The following is a 26,537-nucleotide window of genomic DNA, read 5'->3' on the forward strand; positions in this document are numbered from 1 at the left end:
TTATTCAGCCTGCATTTTCCCTGCAGAGCACGTTGGCTTTCGCCCAAAGCCAAGCAAAGCCTAGTTTCTAACCTACATTCCCAGCCAGGTAAATTAGTTCAGGCTTCAAGAACCTCCAAACCAGTTCAGCAGATTCCCCTTTGCAAATGACAGGAGTGCAGGTAAATGGCGTGGTGCTGACACATCCCTTCCACTCAGACCAGGGCTCAGAAGCCCTTGAGTGCTCTGAGTTTTGTCCCACACCGTAGCCACAGCATTTCACACGGTCACCTCTACGAGGAGATGCTGCAGCAGCGGTACAAACCTGTTCTCCAAAGGTCTGATTCACACGCAAGGCTCTGTGCATAAACTTTGGAAGTGTTTACAAGCCAGCCTTCATTTTTACTATTGCAGCTATAGGCAAACAAACTATTCCAGATCCTGCTGCACGGGGGGGAAGAGGTGAAAGCTTCCTGGCTGCTCTCACACTCGCACAAGCCCTGCAGCATTCTGCTGCGCCTCCAAGCTTCAGCACAGCCATTCATCTGAATCCTCCCCAGTCCACTTTGACTCCAAGGGATTCCTCCCCCAACCCATTTTGGCCCTGGTGAACACCCCCCAGCCCACTTTGGGCACAAGGGATCCCCTCCCAGTCCCAATGGATCCCACTTCAGCCCCAACTCACACTTCCCAGCCCATCTGCTGGGACTTCTGGCTACCCTGCTGCTGCCCCATCACAGTTCAGCTCCTCCACCTCTTGCCTTTGGTTTAAACTGTAAGTTTTTAGAAGCAGAACCCTCTTTTGCTTCGTTTTTCCATTAATCCCACCCCACTGCAAACCAGGACCAGGTCTGCCAGGTGCTGCAGCAATACAAACAACATATAACAAGCACTAAAAGTTGCTTATTTGCATCTGCCAACGATTAAAGTTTGTACGTAGAAGCAGTGGCCACATGCTGCTGGGTATATCACACACTACATTGGCCTTTCAGGAATACCTGGTTAGAATATTTACCTGTTACTCCATGCCATTCCTGCTGAAAATCCTGTCTATAAAGGAAAAATCCAACTTGAAAATCTATTTTGTTTTAATTCCTCCTCTTTGATCAGAGAGATAAGAGCCACGCTTCAAAGAAAGACAGTCAACCAGGCAAAACAAGAATAACTTGTAATATAAATAGTTTCCTTAAACAAAATACACTGTTTTTCAGCTGGCAAACTATTTATGCAGGGGACAGGGTATTTATAGCAGCAGCGCTCACACCTTCATTTCTGACAATCCCTGCACAAGCTCATGCAAATCACCCCCCTCAGATCAGCATGCAACGAGGTGCTGATCTCCAGCAGATCAGTTCGTTGGAAACATGCCTGTACAATTAAGCTTAACCGTCCCGAAGGCATCAAATATTTGTAAGCAGCCCACCCAAGAGCCGTGCCGAGAGACCGCAGGAAAGTCAACAGAGGGCACATGTTCCCCAACGTGGACTTTTACAATGTGAGAATGACAGCGATACGACTCCAATAAACCCCGAGTGGAAGTGTATGACTAATTTTACGAATTAGTCACGCAATTGTGAGCATGTGTCTTAGCATTATCAGAGGGCAAGGCTCGGGGAAAACATGAGCACGACAATCAAAGTGAGTAAGATGCAAAGGCCTTCTGCCTCCCCAGCCCCCTGCTCCCCTCCTGGGATGCCTGTTTGTTTTGGAAGCGGGCATTTGTGCCTGCCATATTGTTTGGCAACATCTTCCAAACAGCAGATACCCATCTTGAGCAAATAAGTTGAGATTTCACATTTCATCATGCCCGTCGGCTGTGAGCCAGGTAGGGTGCTGCCAGAGTTACTACTGTTTATTATCTACCATTGAGAGCAGTTTGTCCCTTGAAGTGGCAACTTAAACTTTAATCAGTTTCATGAACACAGAGCTGAAGGGCTTCACCACTTCCTGGGCTGCCCAGCACACGTGTGGCTTTAACTCTCCCTTTTGTGGCTTAACAATGTTTCCCCGAGCAAAAGTTCTGGGTATACAGCTACCTATGCACCACTACACAGTTCCATACTAAGATACACTTTTTACTTCCACTTATACAAGAGCAAGCTGACCTTTAGAGTGTGTATATTGTAACGGAGGCAGAAGAGCACAGCCTCTGACCTGCAGTGGGATGGCACATCTCTACAGAAGTCAACAGAGCATCTTTCTTCTTCATGTAAGTTTATCAGCCCAGAGAAGGTTGGGTGCCCCATCCCTGGAGGTGCACAAGGCCACAGATGAGCACCCAGCTCATGATGGAGGTTGGGGCTGGGGGGCTGTAAGGTCCCTTCCAACGCGAGCCATGCTATGATTCTATCACCTTGCATGGAATATGCCAGGTACATCACTCTTTCATTCACCTATAACATACATACACACACACACACATGCAAATTTCCTACACGCACACGTATATCCTGCCAGCCCACGCTAAACAGGACCATATATTTTTATTTTTTTTTTTAGCCCCAACCAGCAACACAAAGAGCTGAGCCCTGAGCCGGGCTGTAGAACACGAAGGCACCACCCACGCCAGCCCAAATTTCCAGTGACAATCCACTTTGCTGTGTCACTCTTTTATTTCTTTATTTATTTGGGCTGTGCCATATTTCAGAAGGCGAAAATCCATATCCCTACCACCGGCTGATTGAACTTCCAATGGAAGAACAAGCAGAACCCAACTGGAATCACCGCCTTTCTGCCTCCAAACCGCGCTCTGCTGGGCGCACGACAACCGCAGGAGCATCGCATCGCCGTGACCCACTTCTTACTACCGAAAGGTCAGAGCACACCTCGGAAACAGAGGGATTTCGGCACATCTAACAGCCGACGTCGGAAGGAAGGAAGCAGCTTTTCCGCAACAGATTTTCTACCGCTAAATGTCACATGCCAGCGGGCAGTCCCGTCCTCCCCCCCATCCCCCCCCCTCGTACGCACAGCACCGGCGCTGCGGGGTCACTCATTGCACGAGTGGGAGAGAGACGGAGCACAGCCAGGACCCAAAACTTGGGGCACGGCCACGTCTCCTCCAACATCCAGCACCGTTTCTCACCCGCAGAACCCTAAAAGCCATCGGGAAGCACGCGGCTTCTTTTCCAACCCCTCCAACTGTCAGCGCTCAACTTGCAGCTGGAGGTGGGTCACCGGGGAGAGGGTGGGGGGGGGGGGGGGGGGGGAGGAGGGTGGGAGGGGGTGCAGCGTGCAAACAAAGAGCTGTCACCGTGTCACCACCGCCCCGTCACCGTGCCACCAGCGCCGTGTCACCGTGCCACCAAGCCCCGGGGGCGGCAGGCCCGCACTCAGCCTTCAGCCATCTTCCTCGGGCTTCCGAGGGGCTGCGCAGAAGTGGGGGGGGGGGGGGATGGGGATGGGAATGGGAATGGGGATTGGGATGGGGATGGGAATTGGGATGGGGATGGGAGGGAGCGCTGCTTTCCCTCACTTTATCCCATCCACTTTCAACATTTAAATACGATTTTTAAAAGAAAGAAGGAGAAGGGATGGGGGCTGTTTAGGCCCCGCAGCGCCCGACCCGCGGATCTCCCACCCCACCCCCCCGTTCTCCCTCCCTCTCCCCGAGGAAGGGTCGCGGCTCGCACACGGAGGGGCGCCTCGCTCCGCCCGCCGCCATGGCAGCCCCGTGCCGCCCCGTGCCCGCCCCCGCCGTGACAGCTGCGCCTCCCCGCGGGCCCGGGGCTGCCCCCGGGGCCCGACACACCCCCACCTCCCGCCTTCCCTCCTCCCCGTTCCCCCGTGCGCTCACCCACCTGCCGCCGCCCGGCTGACAGCCGCTCCGCTCCGCTCCGTTCCCCCCCCCCCCGCCCCGGCTCCGCGGGCTCAGGGCCGCCGCGTTCAAACGGGCGACAGCGACTCCCCCGGCCGGAGGCGGGCGGCGGGGCGGCCCGGGGGGAGACCGCCGCGAGCGATGAGCGATGAGAAGAGGAGGAGGAGGAGAAGGAGGAGGAGGCGGCGGGCGCTGCTGGGGCCCCGGTTCCCGCTGCGGGGCTCCCGGGCACCCGGGGCCCCCTGCCTGGGCGGCGCGGCGCGGCTGCGGGGCTCCGGCTCTGCTCGCCGCGATCCCTCCCGGCGGGACGGGGCGGAGCCGGGGACGGAGGACGAGGGGGCGGTGTCGGAGGAGGCCTAACCCCAACCCTCCTCCTCCTCCTCCTCCTCTCAGCCGCCATCTTCCCTCCTCCCCCCTTACTCCTCCCGCTGCGGCGCGGCGGTGCTCGGGCTGTGGGGCGGCGGAGGAGCCGGGCGGGCCGCCGGCCGCCATCGTGTCCCCCCCTCCTCACCCCCCCACACGGCGCGAGGCCGCGGCGGCGGGAGGGGGAGGGAAGGGGGCGGCGGGCGCCATCTTGGCAGCGGGGGGGCGGGCCTGGCGGCGCGGGGGGGCTGTGCCGGAGCTCCGGGCAGCGCGGCCCTGCCGTCACCTCAGCGCGAAGTGAGGCGCGGGTGCTGCCGCGGGGACCCGTGTGTCGTGGCACGGCGCTCGGCCGAACGGCTCCCCGCCTTCCCACCCCGCAGTGAGGCCTCGCGGAGGCACGGGGTTGGTTCAGCAGCGTTTGTTGGCACCAGAGGTCACCCACCGGGTTTGTTTTCCCAACATTGCAATGCTCGTAGAATCGAGCAGGTTGGAAAAGAGCTCTGAGATCGCCAACCCCAAGCCCACCGTGCCCATCCGTCGGTGCCACATCTCCGCGCTGAACACCTCCAGGGACGGTGACCCCACCACCTCCCTGTGCAGCTGTGCCACTGCAGCACCGCTCTTTCTGAGAAGAAATTGCTCCTGATATCCGACCTGAACCTCTCCTGGTGCAGCTTGTGGCCGTCACCTCTCATCCTACCACTTATTTAGGAGCAGACGCTGACCCCCACCTCACCACAGCCTCCTTTCAGGAGCTGTAGCAGCACTGAGGTCTCCCCTGAGCTCTGCTCACGACTGACCCGTCCCAGCTCCCTCAGTCGCTCCCCATCACACTTATGCTCCAGACCCTCCCCAGAATCGTTAAGGTTGGAAAAGACCTCTCAGATCACCACATCCCTCTCCTCTGAGGCACCAGAACCTCTGGCGGTTGTCTCAGCTGGCTACCAAAGCCAAACATTCAGCAGAAGGTTGCGGAGTGACCGCTGCTTGCTGTCCTCACCCTCGTGTTCTGCCATTTCCACAGAAAGCTGCTGCAAGTGGAGCAGCCGTACTTGCTCTATGAACTGTTTTATCGCATCCCGGCTGTATCTTGTTACATTATTCATCGTCTCTGTGGAGCTGTGAAATCCCCAAACACCTTACGTGTCACGAGGTAAAACAGCTCAATGGGTTGAACTGTTAAAATAAGCCTGAGCTTCAGGTGGCTCATTCTTTTCCGTGGGGGCTCTTTATTCCTCGGGGACTTGAGAGAGCATTTGTTACAGCAGAACAAATCGGCCCTGAAAGGCCCAGCCGAACACACGAGATCACACATCCACCCACACCATCTGAATGTTGTCTTCCTTGGAAACCTGCGTCTTTGAGGGGGATCCACGCAGTTACCTCTCTGCTTCCCAAAGAGGAAAGCCCCGCGGATGTATTTCATAACTGCCTCCTTATTTCTGGGACGGGCAGATTGAGCCTGAGTTAACCCTCTGGCAGGTGGAAGGCATGGGGACGGTGATGCTGGGCATGCTGGTTGTTTTCCCTCATTTGGGGATCAAGAAGGATTCTCCTGAGCTAATATTCCAGCATGGTTAACTGCATTTGTCAATAAAATGGTGTATATTTTGCCCATCTTCACCTAGGCAAACTGTTGATTAACTTTATATATATGTTTACATTCATCTATAAAGGATTTCAGGCTCGTGTACGTGAACAAAAGCACTGAAACAAGTGAGAAAGCAGCAGAGAAACAATGCAAAGAAGAGCAGTGACCTGCAATCATACACCCAGAACAAATCCTCTGCTGCTGAACTCACACTGTCTGCGAGGTAACGAAGGAACACTTCTGATTTTCCTTTAATTGCATACTTAGTAGGGGCTGGGGCAACGTTCTGTGCCGCTGCATGCTGCTGCATGACCCTTTGTTGCAACACATCGAAGTGGAAGTGCTAATAGATTCCTTCTGGTCCTGCTCTCTTTGTGACAGCAGCGAGGGAGGAAGCTGTGCAAGTCCCCGAGTTCTGCGAGTTGCCAGCTCTGCACTGCCTCTGCAGGCTGTGCCCACTTTGCCTTTACTCAGGCAGAAAATGCTCAGCCTTCACAGCTAACACAAAGTCGTAGGGCTTGATGTTAGGATATTTCCTTCCACGAATCCCTCACGAGAACATAGCTGTGAGCTAATCTCAGGCAGGAGGGGCATTTAAAGTTTTCGGTGATATTAACACCGAGAAGTAAAAAACCATTTTTATTACTTTAATCTGCAAGTTAATTTTTAAATGGAATGCGGGTACAAACAATGCCATTTTTAAGTACATTACAGTGCTGTCAGGCTGTGACAATTTAAATGAATGAGACTTCAAAACGTATTATGAAAAAGATTAAATGTCTCATTCAAATACACATGGCAAAAATGAAATCCATCAGTAAAATGAAATAATTATTTTAAAACTGCCTGGAATTAAATCCAAAACAAAGGCCCCCCCTACCAGGTAATTGAAGCTGTGGTGGGTGAGACTTTATCTGAGAGCAGTTTTAATTTCCAGCTGACTGCAAATGACAAATAATTTAATGTTGCGAGATCTTTCTCGCCTGAGCACTTTGTAAAACAAGATGATATGATTATCTTTGTTTTATATTTACGAAGGGTGTTTAAGAGGCTTAAGTGGAGGTCAAGCAACAAGTGAGCAATTGTGGGATCACCAGCCTAAACAGCATCAAGATTTTCTGGTTGCCTTGGTCCCTGTTGCATGCTGTCACCAACAGTCCAGTTTTGCGCATCACTCAGTTGGGCTAAAGGCCATTTTCAGGTTGTAGTTCAATTTATGAAGCAGCTCTGTCACATTGGATATCAGGAAAAAAATTCTTCTCCAAAAGAGTGGTGATGCAGTGGCACAGCTGCCAAAGAAGGTGGTGGGGTCACCATCCCTAGGGGTGTTCCAGAACTGCGGGGATGTGGCACTGAGGGATGTGGGCAGTGGGCATGGGGAGGTGGGGTTGGTTTGGGTGACTTAGAGGTCTTTTACAGTTTTCATGATTCTATCATAGAATCACAGAATGGCCTGGGTTGAAAAGGACCACAGTGCTCATCCAGTTCCAACCCCCTGCTATGTGCAGGGTCACCAACCAGCAGACCAGGCTGCCCAGAGCCACATCCAGCCTGGCCTTGAATGCCTGCAGGGATGGGGCATCCACAACCTCCTTGGGCAACCTGTTCCAGTGCCTCACCACCCTCTGGCTGAAAAAGTTCCTCCTAAGATCTAACCTAAACCTCCCCTGTCTCAGTTTAAAACCATTCCCCTTGTCCTATCACTATCCACCCTCTGTGATTGTATTCTAAGAGATTCTTTAAGCCACAAGTAGCCAGTGTATAATCATTAAGAAGGTAACATTAATAGTATTGAGTCCTTTAAAGCTTCTTGGCCATATTCAGCGCTGTAATAAGTAATTTCTTTGATGATAGTATTGTATCCACTTGTTGTGAGCATGCTTCCTTAGAGCTTCACGTGCCTTCTGAATTTGGGCTTGATTCTGTTCCGCTCTGAGCCCTTCATGAATGTGGAACTCTTCACCTTACTTATCCGTTAAAAATGTCACAGAAATGTCTAACTGAGGGTTAAGAATGCTGGGTGTGGCAGCAGCAGAAGGACAAATGGCAGAAGGGTACAGGAATGGCATTTAGTGGTGGCATCCAGACAAGCAGGTCATTGCAGTACAGGTGTAGCTGTGCTCACAGGGATGGCCTCTCCATGGAGTGAAGCAGCACTGCTTGGCTGCTTCCAGTGGAGGAATAAGTGAGACTTGAGGATGGATTGCACTGAACAGGGACACCCACAGCTCCATCAGTGCTCAGAGCCCCATCAAGCCTGACCTTGGCTGTCTGCAGGGACAGGACTTCCACCATATCTCTGGGCAACCTGTATCTTGACTGTAAAAAAACTTCTTACTTATATCCAATCTAAATCTCCCCTCTTTGAGTTTGAAACCATTTCCCCTTGTCCTATCAGTATGACTGAAAACAGCTTTTTCTCTTCTTTTCTAAGGCCTCTGCAGGTGCACTGCGCTGTTGCTGCCACAGTGTACCATCATTTCCTGTGTGACAGTCTTTAAGACCACCACAAGGTGTGAAAGTTTTGGCTTTTTCTCAGCAGAGGATTCACTTTGCTAACACAAAACCCCATGCCAAGAGCTAGACATTTTAACACACTGATTTAACCCCTTTTTCCATACGCCTTATTTATACAACATTGCAACAACACCGTTGTACAGCCAAAATGAACACGCAAGCCCATGAAGGTGAATTGGTGGTTGCACGTGCAGACACCTCCTAAGCCCATGCAGTTGATGGAAGCACCTTGGCCTGGCTGCACACTGCAGGGCTCGCAGCACGCTGGGAGGAAATCCTTCCCGGGATGGTTGGAGGCACTGCCTGCTCCCAGCACCGCTCGGGGAAGCCTTAATGAAAAGCAGCTCATCAGCAGTTACGTAACCTAATGATAATCCGGCTCAGGCTGGGCAATGCTTAAAGCCACAGCGTCTCTCTGCTGTGACCTATTTTATGCTCAGTGCGAGGGCAAAAGTATGCGGTGTGTAACTTTGCTGGGTCTCCTACATCGAGTCATTGCCTGTGGGTAGGAAAGCCCCTCGCATGCATTTCTCCTGTTTTTTGATGCAAAGAGACCACTCTGGTTTTGTCGGTGGCTTTTTATGGCGTTGGTTCCAGGCACAGGCACAGCACAGAGCAATTTATAAACAATTAGAAGGAAAACACTTAATGTTCCGCAGGAAACTCAGAGTGCTTTTAATTTCAGCTTCAGAAGCTGCAGAGGGTCTGGGGGTATCTCGCAAAGCACTACTAATGCTGTGTCGAACCACACAGAAAGCTTTTGTGTTTTTATTAGACCTCAGAGACCAAAAATGTATGCTTCCACATTCCAGGGTCATATTTACATTTGACTTAAGAAATTCATTACGACTGCGCTGGCATAACTGAGACACACAAGTGGGCAGCCCCCGCCGTTGTTTTTTACCTCTCAGTCTACAGAAATATCAACAAGAGATTAAAGGCAGAGATGTTGATTCAGATCTCAGCATTTAATCTGACCACAGATGGTGTCAAAGAGGGACAGCCATGCAAAATAGCAACAGATTTTTTCCTAAACAATCACTTTTTTGTTTAACAGAGAGCAAGTCGCCCAATTTCAAATATAGAGGAAATCTCAGTTTCCTACAATCCTCCTCCGAGAGAGCTTTGAGGCGTTATGAATGGGCTGATTTCTGTTAATGATTAATAACGTGTTTATATTTCTCTGCTTAACTAAAGTTATTATTGTAACTATTATTAATTCCTATCTTCACTAGGGTAAATACGCCGTTCCTCATGACGCCGGACAAGTTAATGACAGAGCTGTTTGCAGAAAGGAGGTTGTAACATTGAGCCCAGCAGAAGAAATACTGCCTGTTGTGTGTAGGTATAATCATTTTAGAAGACATGCTGACACAGAACCTCGTGGATTTGGCATCAGTGATGCCAAGACTCTGTATTTACTACCATAGGGAATACCAGGCTTTGCAAAAATCTATTACCAGGCGTAGCACTCAGTGCCAATGGATTCCTGCAGCAGGTTGTTGCTCAGTGAGTTTTTAAAAGCTGATCCTTAATGCTTGATATTAGGCAGCTCAAATCAAAAACAAAATTGCTTTGAAAAAGATTTACAAAAGTTCACATTGGTAGAGATATTGCTTGACGTTTAAAAGGAAAAATAATAACGCTAAGATTGCGATTGCATTTGTTGACGTTTGGAACATCTTCCTGTGGAGCTTGTAACCAAAACACGGCTGCATTGTACTCGTGTTTCAGAAACAGAAAGTGGAACTAAATGCAATTTATTAAAATAGTGTGGCTGATTATAAACTCTAAAGGGAAATCAAGTAACCTCATTTCTTTATCTCATCTGAGCAAAAGGGTAAAACGTGGGGGTGGGGAGAGGCACTTGTTCAGTTTTAGTCCTCTCAAGTGTTACTAATCACGAAAGTACAAAATACTTGAAAATGCCTTTTTAAAAATCTTCAGAGCCCCACAGAGTGGGCTTCAATCGGAAGCTGAGGTGGTGTTTCTGGGTGACTGAGGGCTGAAAGGTAAGGGCTAAGCAGCTCCTTCCAGCACAGGCAGGGCACTGGGCTAATTGGCTAACACTGAAAATAAAAGAGTATTTTCTTCTTCCTTCCCCCCCAAAAATTTATTTGTTGCTGACTTTATGGTGTAAAAATTAAAATAAAATACAGATTGATTGTTTTGGTGTGTATGTATGTGGCACATTATCTCCTATCAGAGTTGGTATAGCTTCTCCTTTTTTGGCAGTCACACTGGAGAGACCAAGCACTGAACAGGGAATAAAACAGAGCTGTTCTCTAACCCTACAGAGCCGATCCCACTGAGAACTCCCTCTATTTACTCATCTGCACTTAAAGACTGTCAGTTTTATTCACATGTCTACTCAGTCTGCGAAATGCTTTCCTTAACCTACTTTTAATGCCTTTGAAGTATCATCTGCTTCACTAGTTTGAAGAGCACTAAAGCCCTCGCGCAGCCAATAGGCACTTAAGTGCTTACTTTTAAACCCATGAGCAGCTCCATGAGGCGCACAAGAATTGCCGCAGCGAGACAGATCTGTCAGTCCGTCTCCTTCACTCTTTTATCTCCAACAGCTCTCGACACCGGATTCCTGCTGGCTTCCATGCCCCTTCCCCTGGGCATGGATGCTTCCCCTGTGCTGATGCTGTACCAGCAGCTTCCTCACTGATCAGTGCTCTTACAGCATGATGGATACCGCCGGAGACCTCGCACCCCCACAGCAAGCTCTGGCTTTTTGTCCTGTCTATCCCTGCCAAGGATCACTTAACACTAAATCCCATTTAGTTGCACCTCAAAGCAATGGAATGGTGGAGTCCCCATCCCCAGAGGCGTTCAAGAGCTGTGGGGATGAGGCACTGAGGGATGTGGTCAGTGGGCATGGTGGGGGTGGGCTGGGGTTGGCCTCAGTGATAGCGGTCTTTTCCAACCTGAGTGATTCTGTGGTTCTGTAATATTTTTTTCCCCCAAAGAATATCATTCACTCGTGTTATGAATTGTCCCAAATATTCTTCTTATCCCTCAAAGATTCTTCTGTCTGCTCAGCTCCAGGACTCAGTGAAATCTTGTGAAGTTAATTAGGTCCTTACTTGTAGCAGAGACTCCTGCAGAGGCGGATGCTTTAACCTGGATAACAGATGCACCAGTAGTGATTAGAAATGCAAGAAAAAACACGGGAAGCAATCAAAGAGATAGGAAAGAGGTAAAGGTGATGCTTTGCAGGATAAGTGGGAAGCAGTGCTTGCAGTTAAATGGGATGAACTCCATCATATCAAATCAAGGTCCAAAGGGGAAATGGAGACCCTTGTCACAACCTGAAATTTATAGATCACAAATGAAAGTTTCTCCTTTTTGTCCTTCATAGGTAGCACAGAAGAGGAATGGGAATCCATTGCACAATTCTATGAGTCTACGATTCCATGATTCAACTTTTTTCTCTTCTTTGGTTGCTTTTCTTCCCCATTTATGCATATGGAACAACTTTGCCTGTTGGTCAGCTGCTGTGGCTGCAGAGAGGAGCAAAAAGGGAGCTGGAGCAGAGCGAGGGCAGGGAAAATTGGTCCAATTCAGCAACAGTTCCAGCCTCAAACACAGGCAGCTCTGTGTGTCTCCTGCTATCAGTCTGTGCTATTCCTGTAGCAAGCTGGATCCCTGAGATTGGTAATGCTTTGGGGTGCTGGCACCCAAACTGTGCTCATGAGGGTCCTATGTGAGGTTAGAGAATCACAGAATCATGAAATTATGGAATCATAGGGGTTGAGAGGGATCTCTGGAGACCACCTAGTCCAACCCCCTGCTAAAGCAGGTTCTCTGCAGTCGGTACAAATGGCAAAAACCTGACTTGGAGAGGTTGTCCATGCTCTGACTGGCTGAAAATTACTGCAAATGAGAATTACAGTGGAGCACTGTCATCGGAGTGACCAGAGATGTGAAAGAAGAATAACATTCCCATTGAAACTGAATGAATGTAAAATCCCACAACAGAGTGGAAACTGAAACTGGGAATGGGAAGTGCTCGGACTGTGTCTCTGTCCTTTTGGTATAAGGGATCTTCCCTGAGCAAGCAGCAACCTGTCCTTTCAGCAATGCAAGGCTTCCCCTCAGTGGCAACAAGGCAGCAGGGTGTCCTGCTGCTCCACCACAATAAAAGCATTTTGCTTCTTTTTTTTTTTTTCTTTCAAAGGCAAAGTCCAGTAAAAACGTGGCTCTGAAGTAAAGGAAATATTTACAGCAGAGGCTGCTGGCTGTGCTGGGTGTAATGGTATACAGCACTATGAGAGGCCAAAGTGATACTGCTTTATGAGCCAAGAGTTTTTAACTCCTTTGGTATAGGAGACAGCTGCCTACACAAGGCACTTAGGAAACGAATGAAACTTGAGCAGTGTCATATTGTGATCGTAGAATATGGACAAAAGAAACAAAAATGAGTGTATTTTTTTACAGAAGAAGGATTAACTGGAGAACAGCAGTGCTCATACCCAAGTGCAGCTGGTGAGATTGCTGACAGCGCAGGAGGCTCTCCCAGAAATGAGGTCTTCCTGCAAAAATACCCATCCCCGTCAACATCTAGTATCTAAAATCTGATGTCCAGGTTGATTTAAGTTCCAATCCTGGAAATGAAATGGGACCATGGTACTAGGAGACATGTGAGCTCAGACTATGCATACAAAAAAGACGACAGCCAAATTGTCTATGTATGGGCAGACTGCATTTGCTTTACCCCAAAAGATTTACCAGTTGCTATGGTTACTCAATATTACAGCTCAATAGATTGGTAATGTGAACTGATAGATCTAGAAATACACTGCAACATGGAATTAAAGAGGTCCTGCTGAAACACAGCCTGAAAAATCCTGTGCTCCTGATGAGGCGGAAACACTGTGCTGCCAATGGGCTGGTCATGGTTCCCAGATGCATGGCAGGGGTCCCACCAAATAGCAGTGAGATGTGTGCTTGGTGTCTTGTGCAGCCAGAGGTGTAAAACACACGTCAAAGGGATAATAAAACACAGCCCAAACTGTCTCACATGCGATCTCTTGAGTAAATCATGACCGAGTCCCAGCAAGTACAGGGAGGAGGGAAAGGCTGACAGCAAGCAAGGAGTCTTTTTATGAAGTTTGAAAATCAGCAAAGGTTTTAAGAGCCGATCACCCAAAGCTGCAGCTGTTCTGCAGGTGGCTTATTTCAATCCTGAGCCCTTTTTTGTTTGTGTTGTCCCCTCTTCCTTTGAGGAGGGAGAGTGAGAGTGGTATGGTGGAGCAGAGCTTTCCACTGGGGTGACCCCACAGCGCCCGCCATTGTCCTTTACCCAAAAGATGGAGCTTAAGGGAAGATTTTCCCCCACTTCATATTCCATTGCAATTATCACCAACTTCATCTGCCACTGTGGTGTGCTGACTTGATTTGCATCAATTCCCCTGAACTATGCCTAATTTCTCCAGACACTGCCAACAGGAGTCCCACCTGCAAGTCCCAGCCTTACTGCTCCTCTCCCGGTCAGATTTTACTTAATGCATTAAAAACTCAACACATTGCCCTATTACAGGTTGCTGTGGTCACAACATGGCCTAGATTGGAAGAGACCTTAAAGTTTATCATTTAGTTCCAACCCCCCATGGGGTTGCCAACCAATGATGGCAGATGCAAGACCAAAACCAGGCGTTTCTTTGTGCTTTTTGTCTCCCAGCTCCTTTTGGTGCAGCTGTTCCCCAGCTCCGACAGACCAGCTGCTGCTGGGAAAGCACAAGAAGGGAAAAGCCCATGGCATGATGATGCAGAAAGTGGGAAGCAGAGACCTCCATCAGCAAAATGGGAAAGCAGAATTTCTCTTCCATATGGGTTTAGTAAGGGGAAATTCAGAAATGACCAAGTTTGAGTGCTGTGCTGGTAAAGAGATGATGGAGGTCAAAGGTGGGAATGGAGTGGGGAGAAATACAATAGTTTTTAAAGGGCAGCCAGGAAAGACGTGCAAATACTGAGAGTGTTTTAAAGAAGCAAAGAGATGAAACCCAGCCTGAAAAAAGCACATTAAATGAGAAAAATTGCAACAACAACAAAAGTGGAGAATAGGAAAAGAAAAAGAAAAGCCCAAAGGGACCATAATGCAATTTTTTCTTTTTCCTTACAGCTTCGACTTCTTCATTCAATTTTTTGAATGCCAGCTTCATTAGTGGTTTTGGCTCTGTCCTTAAAAACAAATCAGGCAGCACTTTACCAACACCCGTCTGTGAGGAGGTGAGAGGCTTCTGGAAGTCACACATCATCCTTTTTATCTGGCTGGGGTAGCCCTGCTGATGGAAAAATCGGCCAAGAAGCCACCAAGGCTGGCGTTGGGTTTTCCACTGACTTCTTAGAAAGCATGCTCTTGTTCTGCAACAACAACAACAAAAAACCAAACCAACCCACCAACATTTTGCAAGGTTTGTCCTGCTAAAAAGCCAGAGAAAATACTGTTAGAAAAGGTTGGTGCACTCCCACTACTGACACAGCATGTCCTCACTGCGAAGAGCACGTTGACATTGCATAGCCTAAAAAGCAAAACTGAAATAGACCACAAAAGAGATGATAGCATATAGATTGGAAAACCAACAGTGCACCATTGGAAATGTCCTTCCATTGAATGTTCTCTGCCTAAAGGTCTTGTGCAGGCATTAGAACCATCTTCATGATGAGAGGATGCCAGAAGATGGCACCAAATGGAAGTTGGAGGGCTTGGGCCATTGGGATTTTGCATGTCCGTGAAACTTGCTGGGATTTTCTTTATCTTTTGCTCAGTGAGAAAGGGAAAGGATCATCCTCATGGGATTGTTTTGCTGCGAGGGTTGGACAAGTTTTGTGTTGGAAGGGCAAGGCTGGGACGTGGCAATGGGACCCCTTGGAGCTGCGGATAGAGGTTGACACAACTAGGAAGTTGTTGAACTCACCACTGTCTGCGTCCTCATTAATGGAAATGAAGAGAGCACTTAAATATACTTCATACAGTACTTAAAGAAAGAACAACAGGATTGCCAATTGCAGTCTGTATTTGCATAGTGCTATGAGATCCTGGCAGAGCAGTGTGAAAGCAATGAGAAAACACACACCTTTGCAGCATTGCTTCTTAACCCAGGGAAGAAACTTTCCTCTCCTTCAGGGCTTCTCTCTGACACCTCTCACCTTCCTTTTGTTGGATTCTTTTTGTGTTGTTTTTTTTTTTTAACCTAACCTCCCTATTCCCACAGAAGCTTTGTTTCTCCTCTTTGTACTTGATCTCCTACATCAGAGAGCTGCTGCTTCTGCAGCCATGCAGCACTTGCCCTGCCCATGCAGATGACAAATTAATCTAACATTTCACGTCCCAGAAATACTTATTGTTTCTTCCCTCCCTTTTGTTCTTGCCATTGCAGTGCTGCTCAAGTGGGGAGCCTTGCCTCCCCGGGGGAGCTCCGCTTTCTTCCCAGGGAGACCGCAGCGAGTCCAAGGGCAGTGAAAAATGAAATATTATTTTCTTGCTGGCTTAGTGATTTTCATTTAGGATTCAGCAAATGCAGAGCCATCTGCTATGTATGAAATATCCAATAATAGTTCTCCAGTTGCTGAATTCAAAGTGGAAACAAGCCAGCAGAGTGCCTGGCTTGCCTCGGAGCTCCTCGGTGAGTACACGCAGCCAAGATGCACCCATGGCTTTGCCACCTGAATGTAGAAGCATTGCCAAAACTGTGGCAACTTGGAGATGGGACTGGATGTCAGAGGAGTGAAGCTTTCTGTTTTCCCTCTGTTAGTGATCCCGATTGTTGTTGTTCTTTATTTAGTGTTTGCGTGGTGACATGGTACTTGCAAACCATAAAACCAATGTGTTTGCATGCAAAAATGCTGGTTTTCTCCCTGGAAACTACAGGATCTTCATCATCAACTGAATGGCCTTCACAGTCCCCTCCAACCCAAACCATGAGAGGATCCTATGGTTCCATCAACTCACAGGTGCTGGAAACAGGTTTAGAAGTTCAAATAAAAGCTTTTATTGAAATTCCTTAATTTCCCCCTTCTTCCACAAAGTGTTACCTTTTTCCACCCTGTTACCTGCAGAACTACCTGGTAGCACTGATTTCAGTTGTTGGAGCACTGCTAGACTGCATGAAGGAGACTGACACAAAGATTTTCCCATCCTCTGTTTCGGACCATCTGTGTTTGGGACCATCTATGTTTGGAACCATCTCTTTTGGACCATCTGTGTTTGGGACCACCTATGTTTGGGTCTATCTATCAGATTAGGACCATCTGAACAGTCCTAACCCACACTGCAGATTTTAGCATTAACACAGCCTCTCCAACATAGTTACACTGATGTAAACATCGTATTAATACAGAATTGGTGCAAATCATCGGGGGTACAGTTTGTGTATGCAGAAATTTCCTTCTGCTCCTTTCTGCAGAGTGTGGCATGCACCAGGGCGATAGTCTGCAGGTAGCTAGAGAAAGGGCAAAGCAGAGAAAATCTTGCTGGGCAAGGTTTCCCATAAATAAATATTTTGTAAAACAAGGTGAGTGAGCAGATGTGTTGCCATTTTGCCACGATAAGGAGCATGGACACCCACAAGCTGGGGGGTTCTTTGGATTTTGCATTCCAGGCACTTCTATTGCTGGAGGGTGTTTGGAGAATGCTACAATCCTCAGAATTACAGAATGGCCAGGGTTGGAAGGGACCTCAAGGATCATGAAGCTCCAACCTCCCTGCCATAGGTAAGGCCACCAACCTCCACATTTAATACTAGATCAGACCTCAAATCCCTCAGGGTGGGGTTGGCTCTGCAGGGCTGGTGTGGGGAATGGTCTGTGGGGATACAGACAGCACAGCCTTGCACCAACCCTGATGGGGCATTTTCACTGGTAATGGAGGGCTTTATCCCCTTAGGGTGTAAAAAATAGGCTGGGGTCTGCATGACAACAGAAAGGAGCCAAGCACTGTCATCCATCCTTCTTATCCCTCACTTTCAGACTGCTCCCTGAAGTTTTAGGATAAAAGGAACAGTGCATTACTACACACAAATCTTTGTGCCACTTTGGGGTCCCTCTGGTCTCCTTCACCCCAGCAGGGCCACTCAGAACAGTGCCCAGCACCATGGCCAGGGGCTTTAGGAGATCCCCATTTCCATTGTGATCAGTGGGAGTTCAGTTCACAGCAAGAAGCAGGAGTTCAGATTTCCATAGCTCATCTCCTGGCTCCTCACCACAGCATCAGCCAGCCCTGGGGGCAGTGGCTCAGTGACCCTGGCAGCTTCTCAGATGATGCAAAGCAGTGCCGAGCTCTGCAGACCCTCATCTGCCCAGCCTGAGGCTTGGCCCTCATGACCCAGTGTTGAAATGAGGATAATTTTATTTACCTTTCTTATAAGGATATGGAAAGGGCAAATGGTTTCAAGCCTCGCATAGTGGAAAAAATTGTAATGTGTCACTATCAATGAATCCCCCTCAAAATACAGCCGCTCCTAGCAGTAAATTTAAAATGAGAATTAAATGTGAAAAGACACCACTCCCACTATTAATTTCTTCGCTGCGTTGTTCCCTTTCCTCTTTTATTCTGCCTCATTTTCAGTCCCTTGCCAACAGATCCTTGGCAGCTCCCATAAAAGCAATTATCATTTTTAGCGAAGGTTTTGCAGTATTTTGTCTTGATTCTGGAACCGCTCTCATTCTGTGCCATCCTCCCTCCTGCCCCAGCTCTACCATGGATCCGCACTCCTCAGAAATTTGTCCTGACAAATCCCAGAACCCTGAACCTCCAGGGTGCGTAGGGCTGGAGGTGCCTCAGATCCCTCTGGTCCATGCCCTGTCACAGCAGGACCATCCAGAGCAGGGTGCCCAGCATCATGGCCAGAGGGTTTTGGGAATCCCCGAGGACGAGACGTTTCCCATTGGCTTGCTCCTTGGGATAAATGGTTCTGCACATCTCTGGCTGGCTGTCACTCAGCTGTCACACAGCTGGATGGGGCCGGATGCGTGTGGCTGTCACGGCAGCACTCACCCAGATGTTGGCACCTGACAGATGGAACAGATGGATGGGAGCCACCAGTGGTGTCTGCGAGGTCCCAGCCTACAGTGCTCACTCACGCAGATGCTGCTCTCTTTGCTGCTAGTGGAATCATGGAGTTATGAAATTATCTAGGTTGGAAAAGACTTTCAAGACCATCGAATTCAACCACTGACCTGACACACCAAGTCCCATCATTAATCCACATTCCTTACTGCCGTATCCACACATCTACTAAATATCTCCAAAGATCATAGAATCATGAAATCATAGAACTACAGAATCAGAGAATGGCTGAGATGGAAAGGACCTTAAAGACCCCCCCAGCCCCAACTCCTGATTGCCCCCAACCACATCAGGCTGCCCAGGGCCCCATCTAGCCTGTCCCTGAGCACCTCCAGGGATCAGGCATAACAGAGACGGGGACCTCACCACAGCCTCTTCCAATGACCACCCTCACTATGAAGAAATTCTCCCTAATAGCCTATCTATACCCTCCCTGGCACAATTTCAGACCATCATCTCCCATTGAACGCACACAACTCCAATCTTTTCTGCATTCACCCTATGCAGCATTGCATTCGAGGGTCTCAGCAGGCACCATTCTGGCTGCTATAGAAAAAAATCCCCTCCCTTTCCTCATTTTTTATTTACAAAAAGGCCTGGAAATAGGGATTTCACAGTAAAAGGTCAAAAACCCTTGGGACTCCCTTCTTCTTCAGGAGGTTGTGGAGCCGGGTGGGACGCCAGCTCCGGCGCCGCCGATGGGGATGCACGGCAGATGTTCTTAATTGGGTCACATGTGCCTCATCCCTCCCCAAAACCAGCCTGCTGTGGTGGCTCTGCTTCTCTCCTCCTCCTCCTCCTCCCACCATCCCGGAGCAGACGGAGCGGAGCCGAGCTCGCGTGCGGCATCGGGGAGCGGGTGCAGCCTGTGCACCCCGCTGCTGCTCTCGCTGTTCCTTTTTGTAAGAAAGATCCCCTTCATCCTGCCGGCGGGCCGGGCGCTGCTGCTATACATCACTGCATATTTTCCACTTGAGATCAATACCGCAGCCCCCGGTTGCACTGAATGGCCCTGCTGGCGTGGGGGCTTCCTGGGCTCCATTTGGAGGATGACACGGAGCAGTGTGGTGGCCTCAGAGCCATGTCCCCTGCCCTGTCACTTCTCACACCCCCCTCTCCGTGCCATCATCTTCTCTGTGCCATCATCTCCAGGCAGAGCTCTGCCAACAGTTTATTTTATTACATTCCGCCGCGTGAAAAAAAGCTCTTGGCAAGCAATCTGACCACTCAGAATTTATTTGTCGCTTTTTTTTTTTTTTTTTTTCCTTCCTCTCTTTGCTTTTTGCTTTAACAATTCTGCATTGTTTGGGGCTGTTGCACTCGCTAGGAGTCTCGGGTTTCGTGCATTCATCTGCTCTTGTCTTGTCAGATCTGTCGGCTTGGCTCCTCGCACGCACGCTCTTCCGTCTCCAAACCATTCTTTTTCACTTTACATCCCTCTCCTGCCAGCTCCGACTCGCTTTAACTATGCTGCACATTTGCTTTCTGCACTTCCAAAAGGAAAGAAATGCCTAAATACGCCATTTGATGGGCAAAACTCCTGGCCAGTTTTGCGATGGCTCTCAAATACTCAATGAACCTTCAGGAGATGTCACTTTGGCACTGTGAGTCACAAACCCATATGGTGGCAGAGCTGGTGTCTGCTCCTGGCCATGCACTCATGGATCCGGAGCACATCCCCATCGTTACATTCAGCACGATGGGCACTGATGGCATTTTCTCTAAACCCTTTTATACACCAGGTCTGGAGTTCTGCTTCAGATTGAGGTCGTAGAATCATTCGTGTTGGAAAAGATCTCTAATATCATCTAGTCCAACCATCCAGTATTGCCCACTGACCACGTCCCTCAGTGCCACGTCTCCTCAGCTCTTGAGCACCTCCAGGGACAGCAATTCCACCACCTCCCTGGGCAGCCTTTGCCACTGCATCACTGCTCTTTTGGAGAAGAAATGTTTCCTAATACTCAACCTGAAATACGTTGACCTGAGGTTGAGTTGTCTTCCCATCGTTTAGCGCTTCCCGGGCACTACAGCAAAGGCTGAGTGTCCTCGGGGTTGGCTGAAGATGCACAACACCAGAGGATATTGGTACCAATCCCATATGTGGCTGTTGGATTTTGTTCCAATTGCCTCAGTGCAGTGAGACCAGACACAGAACAGATTCAAAATTTCTATCCTGACCCAATGGATCCACGCAATGGGCAATCCCACTTTTTACTGGAAAACATCTCATAGGAAGCCATCAGGCTGTCATGCAAGGTCTCTAATTCTTGGTGTCTGTCTTTTCTGAAGACTTTTCTTTCAATTTTTCCATACCAAAATCCATCTCTCCATCCGGCTGCTTCTGATCAGCATCCATCCCCTCCTTCCAGAGGGAAAGGAACTCCTTTGGGCAGAACTACACTTCTGCCAGCCAAGCCTACAATTTGGGATTAGTGGGGTCAATTGAAAATGGCTCTTCTTTGCTTAAAAATGTAACTGGGATGTATGCAGCAGCAGGAAAACAAACAGCAGAGCCCAGGGACCACAGCTGGAAGGGGGAAAAGTTGGTGATGTTCCAGGGAAGTGGGGGGACTTTGTGAAAAAGTTCTTGCACCCTGCATGGTGCCACTTTGTCCTTTTCAAACTGCTTTTGACACATTTTGACTTCACAACACCAACTTTCCTCCACACATCTGCACCAAGAGATGCTGATGGGATCCCACACATGGGGGACTGCAGGTCCCGTTCCCAAATCCCTTCATAGTTCTGGCTGCAGGGGACCAGACATGAGCTGAACATCACAGGGGACTCAGCAGGACACACGTCCCCCACCAGAGTGCTGCAGCTTTGCTTGAGTCCTTGGGATAATGATTTCCAGCTGCTCTCCCTCTCCCAGCCTGCATGCCTTTGGCTGGCTGCCTCTTCCCTTTGTCCTCATTGTAGGAAGTGAGGCTTCTTTGGAAAGCTGCAAAATGCTACAAAATCCCAGGATCTCTGGCAAGGTGTGAAATTGCAGAGATCGGTGTGGGAAGAGGGAGTCTTGTGTGGATGGGGACCACGGTGGAACCCAGAGGAAGTGATGGGGATGGACACTGAAGCTGCCACCTCCAGGGCTAAGCTTTGTCCAAGGGCTCAGCTGAAGGTGGGCTGTCAGCTACACACCCCCAAATTTACCCCAGTGTGCTTCAACCTCATGGAGAGAGCTTTAACACTCCCACTGATACTGCATTAAGTTGCATATTTAAAGATCCTGGGCCAAAGCTAAGCAGCACTGTGATGACACGAAGCTTGACCAGGAAGAAGGAGGAGAGAGACAATGGAATCCTGGCTGTGATGGCATTTTAGCTGAACAGTGGTGTCTTCATGCCCTGCTCCTTTTCCACGAGCTGATCTTGGTAGAAGTCAGTTGACACCCATGGAGATGTGCATTGATTGCAGTGCCCTAATGCATCTCTTGGGGGTGACAGTGGACATTGGGCAAGTTGGTGAGCCTTGCATGTAGCCCATGTGCTTCCCTGGCATCCTGGCTCATGTGCTCCCATCCCTGGAAGCTGTTCAGCATCATACTGCAGATCCTCAAAGGGAAAAGGGGAACTCATGGCCACCCAATGGGGAAAAGTAAGCTTTTCACCCTAGAAATCCCTTTCATTATGCTTTATGGGAGACCCAGCTCTTTACAAGGGTGGATAGTAATAGGACAAGGGGGAATGGTTTTAAACTGAGACAGGGGAGGTTTAGGTGAGATCTTAGGAGGAAGTTTTTTACCCAGAGGGTGGTGAGGCACTGGAACAGGTTGCCCAAGGAGGCTGTGGATGCCCCATCCCTGCAGGCATTCAAAGCCAGGCTGGATGTGGCTCTGGGCAGCCTGGTCTGCTGGTTGGTGACCCTGCACATAGCAGGGGGTTGGAACTGGATGAGCATTGTGCTCCTTTTCAACCCAGGCCTTTCTATGATTCTATGATGATTTAGCCAAGGGCCTGAAAAATCTATCCATAACTGGTAGTATTCAGTGGCCCAATTCATTCCAAATTCTGTGAAGCTTTGTACATCTGCTGAGAGAAGGGAAAGATCTTTTAAGAAAACTGATATTCTGATGGCTTGGCATTCCCTTGTCTGCTGTTTCTGCAGGGAGGAGGATGATCTGAAATGCTCAGAAGCACTGAAATTTTCTGAGAGCCCCCTTGTTTCATTTTAATGATTTGTAACCTAAATTCATTTGTTTTGAGCATTGAATTATTATGCTGTTTAATCAACTTCAAATCAGTCATAAATATCCTGCATTTTAGTGCCCAGTTTGGTGAGAGCCTGAAAGCAATGGGCTGCATTAGCATTATTTTAATTTTGGCATTTGAAAGCAGAAGGATCCAAACCCACCAGTTCCTTTGAATTTGCAGCCAAAAAGAAGGGAGAACTTGTGTGCATCTCATGAAGAACCAAAACAAAGAAGGGAGCTTTAAACTGCCATACTCATACCAATGTGCCAAGACTTTATGTACATCTGCGTGTTTGCATACGTACGTGTGTGTAAAGAATTGTAGAATCACTGAGTCATTCAGGTTGGAAAAGACCTCTGAGATCACCCAGTCCAACCCCAACCCATCCCACCATGCCCACTGACCACGTCTCAGATCACATCTCTGCTGTTCTCATCTCCAGGTTTGGTGACCCCACCACTCCCTGCACAGCTGTGCCACTGCATCGCCGCTCTTTTGGAGAAGAAATGTTTCCTAATCTCCAACCTGAACTTCCCCTGGTGCAACTTGAGGCCATCACCTCTTGTCCTGAGAAAGAAGAAGAAAACAGAGAAATGTCTATATGCTATATTATATATGTACATACATATATTTATAGAGAGACACAGAATTGTACAATAATGCATTCAGAAATGGCCAAAGTAAATGAGCGCAAAACTCTTAGCATCCTTAACAATATATGGCATCCAATAAAATGGAGTCTGTTAAATAAATGCTTTAGAAAAGAAACCCAAAGAAACATAATCCAGAATTGGCACACATAACTCAATGAGCAAACAGCCTGCCAGCCCAAGAAGCAGGAGATGCAAAGGGCTGCTGTCCCTGTGCCATAGGAGTTCATGGCAAAGCCTTCAGGAGAGATGATGGAAGAAACGGGAGCGTTTCGCCCTAATCCCAGTTTACCCATCACTGACAGCTGATGACATGCACCGGAGAGGCTTAGTGCTGCAAGGTGCTAATAACTTTGTTTTGGATCCAACAAATCACTTAAGGTTGTTTGGAAGGGTTTGCATGCCTGAAGCCAAGTGCGCACTTAAGTGGTTTGCTGGCCGCTGGCCAGGCGGCTCGGAGCCCCGATGGCCGGGCAGGATTTCAGAGGGCAGTCCCAATGCAGGCACCCTGCTGTGTGGTTGCTGCCCCTTTGGAGATACCGAGACACGTAGGAGCAGCATGCACAGCATAGAGCTGAGCCTGGGGCTGGCTGGGGGAATGGCGATGTTGGCACGCAGCATGGCATCCATGGGTGGAGGATGCTGTGGTGATGCTGCTCAAAGGCTGTGCCATTGCTGGTAGATATGGTAGAGTTGGGCCTTCCTATCCATCAAATGGGAGGGGAATGGCTTTCATTCATAGATTCATAGAATCTGAGAATGGCTTGGGTTGGAAGGGACCTCAAGGATCATGAAGCTCTAATCACCCCTGCTGTATGCAAGGCCACCAACCTCCACATTTAATACGAGACCAAGCTGCCCAGGGCCCCATCCAACCTGGCCTTGTACACCTCCAGGGATGGGGCATTCACTTTTAGGAGCTGTAAAGAGAATCAAAGAGCAGTCCAGGTGAGAAGGGACCTCAAGGGATCACCAACCTTCAGTGGAAAAGGGAGCCCCAGTGAGATCATCCATCACCGTGCCCAGCTCACAGAGCCCCAGGATGCTTGGAGCTGGAGGCATCCCCGTGTCCCTCTGGTCTCCTCCTGCCCCAGCAGAGCCACCCAGAGCAGGGTGCCCAGCACCACAACCAGGGGAGATCCCTGAGGAAGAGCCCAAAATGGTGCAAACCCAGCTCTGCAGGTGGCATTGCACTGGTAGCATTGTGAAGCTGTGATGTAGAGTGACGAATACATTTCTTGGCCTTATGGAAAATTTTAAAAGTCATTAAATTTTTAAGTAAGACCGTCAGAATGGCACATCAGCTCCAGCAGGCTTAAAATAGGGCGACAAATGACTGCTGGAGGCATACAGCTTAATTACAAATGGCAGCAGGCCAGAATTGTCAAATGCCACCACTGCTCCCAGGTTTGGAGGATACCAGCATGGGCTCACTGTGCCAAAATCTCAGAGCTGCATTGCCATCAGGCACTACCAGCCTGGGAAGGGAATCGTAGAATCATAGAACCATTTAGATTGGAAAAGACCTCTAAGATCACTCAGTCCAACCCCAACCCAACCCACCATGCCCACTGCCCATGTCTCTCAGTGTCACATCCTCACAGTTCTGGAACACCTCCAGGGATGGTGACCCCACCACCTCCCTGTTCCAGTCCCCATAACCAGGTAGAAAAGCTGTGATTTCATGAAGACCTTTTGTAAAGAAATTTGGCAGCAAGGAGTCTGCACTGACAGGGGGGATCGCTCGTTGAGCACTTGGCTGAAAAACACAGATTTGCACCTAGAAATGGCACTGAGAACGATGTGATTGTCCAACACCGATGTTGTGTTGCCCTCTGCAGAACATGTGGGCACCTTTTGAGTGGGCTCCTGATGGAAGGGAAGGGGGGAAGGGAAGGGAAGGGAAGGGAAGGGAAGGGAAGGGAAGGGAAGGGAAGGGAAGGGAAGGGAAGGGAAGGGAAGGGAAGGGAAGGGAAGGGAAGGGAAGGGAAGGGAAGGGAAGGGAAGGGAAGGGAAGGGAAGGGAAGGGAAGGGAAGGGAAGGGAAGGGAAGGGAAGGGAAGGGAAGGGAAGGGAAGGGAAGGGAAGGGAAGGGAAGGGAAGGGAAGGGAAGGGAAGGGAAGGGAAGGGAAGGGAAGGTGGTTTTTTTTCAGATTTCAGCTTCAGCATGTATTGCATTCTGAGCAAATTGCTCCAATTTTCCAAATGGCACTGATGCTCCCTGGTTTGGGGTCACGGATCTGAGCGGTGCAGCAGAACACACAGCCATGTTTGGGGGAGTTTGTAATTAAATGATTTTTTTTTTTTTTACTTCCAACATCATTGAACAGCTTTTTATGTGCTTCGGTGTCTGGATCCTAATGGAGTGACAATGCAGAGATGAGCTTGTTGCAAGAGGAATTTATCTTAATAGCACAGAACAGGGACAGCTCTTCTGGGGGCTCAGGGCTGAGCTGCTCCTACCTGGAGCTGCAAAAGGGGATCTTGGATGGAGTGGATTTAGGACCCCCCATGGCTGTTTAGGACCCCCCATGGGTGTTCAGGACCCCCCCACCCCCCAGGTTGCTGGTTTTGGTGCTGCTGGGGCTCAGGGTTTCCCCGCATGCCCAGGGCAGAGCTCCATGGGGCCGGGTGAGGCAGCAGCAGGAAGCTGGGGTGTGACGGGTGCCACCCACTGCTCCCGGCCAAAGTTGAGTGGAGCAGCAGCCGGCAGCACCCAGGGGTCCGGCAGCACCTGGGTGAGTGTCTCTGAGCCTGGGGAGGGGTACAGGGAGGGGTATGGGAGGTCCTGGGCCTTGAGGCTGAGCTGTGGGGAACATGGGTACATTGAGGATGGTGTCAGTGTACAGATGGGGAAACTGAGGCAGGGTGGGCGTGGAGGGATGGGGAATGTCTGAAATTACCCGTGTTCCCCTGGAGCATCCAATAGGAACAAGTTCTTGACTGAGTGGGTTTTAGAAGAAAAATCCCTCCAGGCTATGACCCATTACCCCACTGAACCCAGATCCCTGGGGTGAGGGCACCCACACACGGGACAACTCACCCCTAACAGCCCCCCACGCAGGGTACTCTTGACACAGGGGGGGCACAATAGGGTGCCAGCACCGGGCAGGGTGGCACAGAGCCAGCAGAGCAGGCTCAGCCTGTTGGGCAGCTCCTGGCTCTCTTTGCAGGGTTCCCACCCCGAAACTTTCCTGTGCGGAGCCCAACCGGCCCCCAGTCAGTGTTGGGCAGGGGGTCTGGTGGGAGACAGAGCTGAGGTTTGGGGGAGGAGGGTGGGAATGTGTTACTTGGAGGGGGGCTGCCTGGGTTCAGAAGTGTCCCATAGGGATGCAGTGGGGATGCAG

General features: G+C 49.5%; 1 protein-coding gene and 1 long non-coding RNA gene across 8 annotated transcripts in view; one reads left to right on the top strand and one right to left on the bottom strand.

Moving 5' to 3' along the window:
- The window catches only part of NCOA1 (nuclear receptor coactivator 1), a 155,623-nt gene extending 151,619 nt beyond the window's left edge, over positions 1–4,004 (bottom strand). For all 5 annotated transcript variants that reach the window (XM_031603863.2, XM_031603862.2, XM_090136546.1 and 2 more), the window contains exon 1: positions 3,780–4,004. The gene's annotated coding sequence lies outside the window, so the exon portion shown is untranslated. The remainder of the gene's footprint in view (positions 1–3,779) is intronic.
- On the top strand, positions 1,884–10,684 carry LOC116235616 (uncharacterized). Of its 3 annotated transcripts, XR_016464574.1 has the most exons (5): positions 1,884–3,147; positions 5,184–5,312; positions 5,836–5,973; positions 8,185–8,263; positions 9,503–10,684. It is a non-coding gene; the product is annotated as an uncharacterized LOC116235616 (long non-coding RNA). The 3 variants fall into 3 exon arrangements; XR_004168400.2 differs by lacking the exon at positions 5,184–5,312; XR_004168401.2 differs by lacking the exon at positions 1,884–3,147 and having other exon boundaries at positions 4,196–5,312.
- Positions 10,685–26,537: the final 15,853 nt, after the last annotated feature.

Source organism: Phasianus colchicus, chromosome 2 (assembly GCF_987193195.1).
Source record: "Phasianus colchicus chromosome 2, bPhaCol1.hap1.1, whole genome shotgun sequence".
Classification (NCBI taxonomy): Eukaryota; Metazoa; Chordata; class Aves; order Galliformes; family Phasianidae; genus Phasianus; species Phasianus colchicus.